Source organism: Macrobrachium nipponense, chromosome 4 (assembly GCF_015104395.2).
Source record: "Macrobrachium nipponense isolate FS-2020 chromosome 4, ASM1510439v2, whole genome shotgun sequence".
Lineage (NCBI taxonomy): Eukaryota > Metazoa > Arthropoda > Malacostraca > Decapoda > Palaemonidae > Macrobrachium > Macrobrachium nipponense.
Window position 1 is genome coordinate 29,246,545 of NC_061100.1, and position 7,804 is coordinate 29,254,348.

Genomic DNA, 7,804 nt, shown 5'->3' on the forward strand with positions numbered 1-7,804 from the left:
GGATGAATTGGAGAAAGTTGTCAGGGATACTTTGTGACAGGAGGATCAGTGCAAAATTTAAAGGAAAGTTCTATAAAAGTGTAGTTAGACCAGCCATGCTCTATGGGGTAGAGACTTGGCCAATAAAGAAAGAACAAAAAAGAAGAATGGAAGTGGCCAAGATGAGAATGCTGAGGTAGATGTGTGGTGTCACAAAAAGAGATAAGATCCAGAATGAATTGATCAGGGGGACAGTCAAAGTATTAGAGGTTTCAAAAAAAGCTCAAGAAAGAAGACTGAAATGGTTTGGTCATGTCAAGAGGAGAGAAGATGAACACGTATGTAAGATTGTTATGAACATGGAGGTGGAGGGCAGAAGCAGGAGGGGGTAGCCAAAGTTCAGGTGTAAAGATAAATTATTGAATGACATGAAAGAAAAGGGTCTAAGAGAACATGATGTACAGGACAGAGGAAGATGGAGAAGGCTGACTAGAAACAGCAACCCCATATAGAAATGGGAAAAGCTGAAGGCAAAGAAGAAGTGTTTAGTAATTGTACATTACTGCTTAGTTAGTGCTTAGTGACTATATGCAAAGAAAGTCCTGTAATTTAGGGTTCGACCACAAGTGCTTCGGCCGACTTGTTTTAGTAAGGTTATTTTTCTCTGTGAAGTTGGGTCCAGTAATAATAATAACAATACTGTAAGGACGACATTTGGGTGAATGTTCGCCCTTCCGTTGTAAAAATCTGTATATCCATATGTCCTCCTTTTCTTCCAGGAACTAAAATGTAAAGCATTTTACTCCCTTTCCTTTGATGTATATATGTCAGGAATCCGTTCCCTCTATGTAATATTATTTAGGTATTTTCATCTGTGAAGAAACACATTCACAGCAGGGGGACTGTCCCTTTCTGTTTATGTTTGTTCGTGCGTGCGTGATGGACACTATGCCTCCATCAGCATCCTGCCTATGTACAGCCTCACTTACCAAATAAAATTAGTTCGCTTGCTCTCCTCATCTTACTCAGTGCTCACAATTGGTGACCAAGGAATAGGTGACCCAAGTTGTTTTGGCTTTGCCATTAAGGGACTAATTACTGCTGCTCACCTTCAGAGAACCTTTAATGGACCCATACAACGCCTAGTCTAGGTTCTCTGGTACTCCTCAACGCCATTAGTGGACTAGCAACAACATTTCTTCACAGAAGTGTTTTGGCATTCAGTCTTACAGTTTGGCCCGCCATTCACGACTTCTCGTCAGCCATAAGCATGAGACTGACAAGACGATGCAGACTTCAGCGCATTCACTCAACTCCTCTGTGTCCACCTCGACCCCACAATCCTCGAGACAATCCTTCTTCACACTCAAGTCCTCCTCGACACCCGTGCCCATGCCCTGGATGACCACACCGTCGGAGCCCCACCACGTCAAGCTGCCACCCTTCTGCTGTGGGGACGTCGCAACATGGCTGCAATGGGCAGAAATACAGTTCCGGATCCATGGCATCACACATGACAGCACAAAGGTGGACCTCATCGCAAGGACCCTCTCAGAGGATGCCTTCAAATGCCTCACCCTATGGATGTGCAGCCAGGTCAGGGAGCTGCCCTACAAAGGCCTGAAGAGGGAGCTCATCCAGGTTTTCTCCCTCCCAGTTCCCCAGCGAGCCGCCCAAATTTTCGACCACCACCCAAGCTGCAAAACTCTCCTGTCCTCTGTCAGCCAACAGCCTACAGCAGGAAGACACGGTTGGTGCAGCATACCAGCGACCGCCGAAGCCCCTCCCAGATGTTGGGTGGTTCCGCTTCCACCGTCAGTTCAGCAGCAAGGCACGGAAGTGCGAGCACCCTTGCTCCTTCCACCCTTCAAAAAACGATGGAGGCAATGCCCAAAACAAGCCCCCATGGCAGCAGCAGTAGCGAAGTCCCAACCCATGGGCTTCTGTGTCCAGGACAGCATCTCATGACTCAGGATGCTGGCTGACACTGGTGCCTTGGAGTCGGTGTTCCCTTCGTCTGCCAAGGATCGCAGACGCTCCCCTGACAACTCAACCACCCTCGTAGCTGCAAACGGGACACCCATCCGCACCTATGGCACCAGGGCCCAGACCATTGCGTTCCTGGGCCGGACCTACACCTGGCCCTTCATCCTCGCCGGCGTACAGACCCCTCTCCTGAGGGTGGACTTCCTCGTCCGCCACGGCCTCTTGGTGGATGTGGCCCGCCAGTGCCTTCTCAATACCAAGGCCTACCTCTCTCGCCCACTTGCCAGAGGACCAAGGGCGCCCGCCATCTGCCCCGTCCTTCCCCACCACAGATACACCTCCCTTCTCCAGGAGTTTCCGGACATCTTCCTGATGATATTCCGAAGACGGTGATCATCACGCCCTTCGGATCCTTTGTGTTTGCCTTCTCCACCTTTGGCCTGCAGAATGCTGGGGCCACCTTTCAACGCCTCATGGACAGCATCCTCGGTGACTTACCCTTCTGCGTCTGCTAAGTGGACGATATTCTTATCTTTTCCAGATCCCCAGAGGAACACCTAACCACGTCCAGACCATCGTCAAGCGCCTACAGGAGAACGGACTTGTTGTCCGTTTTGACAAATGCACCTTCAGCACCGAGAAGATGGAATTACTTGGCCCAGAAATTACCGCAGCAGGAGTTCATTCCATGGCTTCAAAGGTGGCCGCAGTGGAGAAGTTCCCGACACCGACAACCATGAAGGCCCTCCAAGAATTCATCAGGATGGTGAATTATTACTGAAGGTTTATCCCGGACATCGCCCACACCATGTGCCCTTTGACCGAGGTCCTAAAGGGCAAACCTAAGAAGCTGACAAGGGGAGAAGACTAGCATCTTGCCTTCACCCGAACCAAGTCTTCCCTCAGAAGGGCCACCACCCTGGCTCACCAGGACCCCGACGCACCCCTGATGCTCACCAACGACGCCAGCAGCATTGCGTATGGCACCGTCCTGGAACAGCTGGTCAACTGAGTCCCAACGCCACTAGCCTTTTTTAGCAAGAAGCTCAAACCCACCGAGACTAGCTACACCACATTCCACCGCGAGCTCCTTGCCGTCTGCCAAGCCATCCACCACTTCAAATATCTTCTGGAGGACGTCCCCTTCATCATAAGAACGGACCACCAGCCGCTGGTCCAAGCCCTTCGTCCTCGCCGACATACGCACCCCTCTCCTGGGGGTGGACTTCCTTGCCCACCACAGCCTCTTGGTGGACATGGCCCGCTAGCACCTTCTCTCTGCCTCTCCCGCCCACTTGCCAGAGGACCAAGGGCACCCACCATCTGCTCTGTCCTTCCCCACCACAGATACGCCTCCCTTCTCCAGGAGTTTCCGGACGTCTTCCGCCCCAAGCTTCGCCAGGTGGCTGGGCCACACCCAAGCACGGTCTCTTCAACTGTATTGAGACCAAGGGCCCCCCCAACACACGCCAAGTTCCGCCGCTTCCCGCCAAAGCTCCTTCAGGAAGCCAAGGCAGCGAGTCTGTGGGCGTCCCCCCTCCACATGGTGAAAAAGGCAGACGGTACGTGGAGACCACTCCCGACAGATACCCCCTGAGGCAAGGGATAATTGTCAGCCACATTGATGGGATTCAGTTTCCTATAATCAGTACACACCCTAAATGAACCATCTGGTTTCTTTACTAACATACATGGAGAACTGTAGTGACTTGAACTAGGTTCTGCTAGTCCATGCTGCTGCAACAAATATTCAACTTCTTTTTTTAAAACATCTTGATGATAAGGTGATAACGATAAGCTCTCTGCTTAAATGGTTTTCCATCTTCCTGGATCTTGATCCCATGCTTGGTCAGATCGGTACGTCTGGGTACATCTGCAAAAATTTCTGTGAAACTTCTAATTACTTCGCTCAGTTCACCACCTTACTCAACTGTCACTTGCTTTAGTTGATCCTCCAAATTTTCCAGAATTAAAGATTTTTTCATCTTGCTTTCAGCTTCCAATTTATAGCCACCATAGTCCTCTGTAGATGAAGTTGTCTGTGTTATTGAAACAGTTTAAATTTTAGTTTCTGAGAAGTGAGGTTCAAGAGATTCACATGTATCTTCCTTTATCGTTTTCTTCCTACTGGTGTTTCAATCACATAAGTTCTATCACTTAATTCTCTATTATCCTGTAAGGACCTTGAAATTTGTTGGTAAGGAGAAATCTCTTGACTGGCAGAAACACCAACACTTGTTTACCTACACTAAAACTTTTTAGCTTAGTCTTAGCATCATATCTACTTTTTATTTTCTCTTAACTTACTTTCAGATTTTCTGAAGAGAATTTTCTAGTCTCTTTCAACCTTTTCATCAAGTTCTTCACATATTCTCTTTGGATTCCCTCTTGATTTTCTTCCCAATTTTCTGCAATAATCATTCATTAGGTGAGCATTCCATGCTTTCTTGATAAACATTTCTGACTTCAAATAACATTCTCTTCCTGACTCAGAACAGTACTTTGTCAGCATACTTGTCAGTGTCTGGTAGAACCTTTTCTAGGCTCCTTACCTCTCTAGATGATAGGCAATTGATAACTGTTGCTTCACTCTTAACAAACTCATCACATCCTGAAACAATTTGGAAGTAAAGTTCGTTCCTCTATCTCTTTGTACAATTTCTGGAATTCCTAACATTTAGAAAAACTCCACTAATTTCTCAGCAATTACCTTGGCGGATATGCTTCCAACAGGGATCACCTCAGGTGATCTTGTCACAGGATACATTAATGTTAACAGATATTCATTTCTCTTCTTCATCTTCGGAGGTGGTCTAACAACATCTATAATAACCTTGCTAAAGGGGTCTTCTCTAACTTCTATAGGTTTAGGAGGGATTTCTGAATTGTCTCATTTGGTTTTCCAGCTATCTGGCAGGTGTGACACTCTTGACGGAACCTGCTAACATCATTGTAAAGTCCAGCCCAGAAAAAATACTTCATGATCTTCTCCACAGTCTTCCTGATTCTCATACGTCCAGACTCGTCAGCTGCTACTGCTTGCTTTCTCAATGGATATGGAATCAAAATTTGAAGATATTCACCCCATTCAAGCATCTCCTGGTATATCTGCAGATCTATGCCTCCTCATCAGCAAACCTTCCTTCAGATAATAACAGGTAGATGTTTGTTGCATCTTTTCTTGATCAACAACTCTGAAAAACAAATCAGCTAATGATGCATCCTTCTTCTGTAATTCCATTAGCTTCTCTCTTGTCACTTGACCAACTTCAAGGGCTGAGCTCTCAATATCTGCTAACTCAGCTACTGTAGTTTCACTGCTATCTTCAGGAACTCTGATTAATCTGAGTCTCTTCAAAGAATAACTGGTTCATCTTCTTCTTCTTCTTGGGAAATCTCTTCTAAATCAGCACTAGGGGAAAAATCTCTTCTCTGGAACAACTCTCCTAAGGTTAAAAATCCTTCACATGATCCTTCTTGGGTGTGTAAATCCTCAGTCTCTTTACTTACAGGAAACGGGTGGGTGTTATTCTTCTCTAAATCTGCAGTAGGAATAATCCTCAATGGTTTATCTGTCACTATAGGACAAGGAACAAATAGCACACTACAAAATTCATTACCCAACATAACATGTACACCTTCCACAGCTAGTGAGTCCTTTACAGCAAAATCAACATTCCCTGTCACCAATTCACACGATAGGTGTAAGCGGCATATAGGAGTTACCTCTTCTCCTGCTATACCCTTCAAAATAACTGAATCTCCTGCGAGATTCTTCTCCAACTGAGGGTGAGCACCATGTACTACCACAAAATGGTTACTCCCTGTATCACATAATACCTTGACTGGTACCTGCACATTCCCTCCTTGTTTAGTCTCAGTCTTCTCTGTAATCTGAGTCTTCCCAACACTGCTCTTTGTAGTTTGTTTCACATGACCACCTTCTACTACTTGACCAACTGGTTTTGACTGTTGATGTGTCTGATAACACTCTGGACTATAGTGTCTTGCTCTTCCACACTTGAAGCAGACAACATTAGTCTTCTGTAACTGTCTTGATTAATTAGATGGTGAGGATTTCCCATTAGTTTGCTGAGGGGCATTACCTTGTGTCGTCTTGGTGTTGTCACTTGTAGGTTTCCCATTAATAAATTTGTTCCTGGAATTTGGATGAGACTTAAAACCTGTGCATTGTTGATTATGGTAGTTGACATTATACTGCCTTTAGCTACTGATTACGTTGTAATCTTCACTCAGTGTAGCAGCCTTGTCAAGTTTCTTAGCCTCTCTCTCTCTTAAAGAGGCTCTTATGTTTTCAGGAATTCCCGTAAGGTATTGTTCAAGAACAAGTAATTCTTCCAGATCATCGAAAGTTTTAACTTTAGCAGCATCCAACTATCGTTTAAAACACCTTCTCACTTTGTAATCAAAATCCAAGAAAGTTACCTTATCATCTTTTCTTAAAGTTCTAGATCTTTCATTGTAATACTCTGGGGTCATCTGGTATAATTGTAGCACATTATGTTTGAGCACCTTGTAGTCTTTACATTGGTCAGCTGTTAAGGCTAAATAAGTACTTCTCCCCTTACCAATCAGACACTTTGTAACAAGACTGACCATTTATCTTCTGGCCATTCCATACCTGAAGCAACTTTTTCAAAGTGATTAAAGAACTCATCTGGAGCTTCTTCAGTAAACTTGGGGATTAACTTCTGCACTCTTACTACATTAAATACAGGGTCTTGATTTCCTTGGGAAGGTTAGACTGTGCCACAGGTAATGTGGATCTAGCTCTTATCAATTCCATCTCCCTTTCAAAATCTTCCGGCTTCCTTGCTCTTTCTCTTTCTTCTTTTATTCTTTCTCTTTCTTCTGCTGCTGCTTTTCTCTTCTCTTTCTCTTCTCTCTCTTTTCTTCCTATCTTCTCTTTGTCTTTCAGCCTGCATTCTCTCTCTTTCAGCTTGCATTTGCAGTCTAATCAAACTTTCTTCGCTTCTGTTCATCTAAGCTCAAACTCTGCATCACTTTTCCACTTTTTTCTTCTTTGTTATTTATAAGATAAGCCTGTGCTACATTCAACAACTCTTGAGCTAATTCTAACTTATCTTCATCAGTTATTTTACCAGATTCTATTAATGTTTGCATGGCAATGCATCTGATTTGTACCTTTACCATACTACTAGACAAATGACCACCACAGGCTACTGCTGAAGCACTCCACTGTGCCTTAGTTAAAGTGGATTCAGATAACTCTTCGATGGAAGGAACTGCTAAAATTTCCTGAACATCAAACTGCGTCACTTTCTCTAAGTTACTCAACTAACAATTCAATACAATAAAATGCAAAAACAACTATATGGTCACTCCCCTATCAAAAAATATCCTCAACACCACCAGTATAAACCATAAACCAGATTAATATTTGTGGTGTGTTTTCCCGGATATGGGCACCAATTAAATCTGTGACGAAGCGCCCAAATATCTGGTTACTACACTTATCAATCAAAAATAGTTACCTCACAGCAGCCAGACACCTGAACCTTCATCACAGATAAAATACGACTGATTACACTAAAGGCAACAGTGATCCCTTAAAAACTTACTAATCATGCAAGAAATCAGATTAAGTTCACTAAAACAAATGTGAGGTGATATTATATGAGATTAAATTAATTAAGGGCATCACACTATCAACAACTTCAAAAGTCTAAGCAAATGAATTAATCAAGAAGTTAAATGATTCAATCAAAATTCAAACTGTAAAAAAATACAAAAAATTTGAAAAGAAATATAAGTAAATGCAAATTAATTCACAAGTGTTAAATTAAATCAAATATGC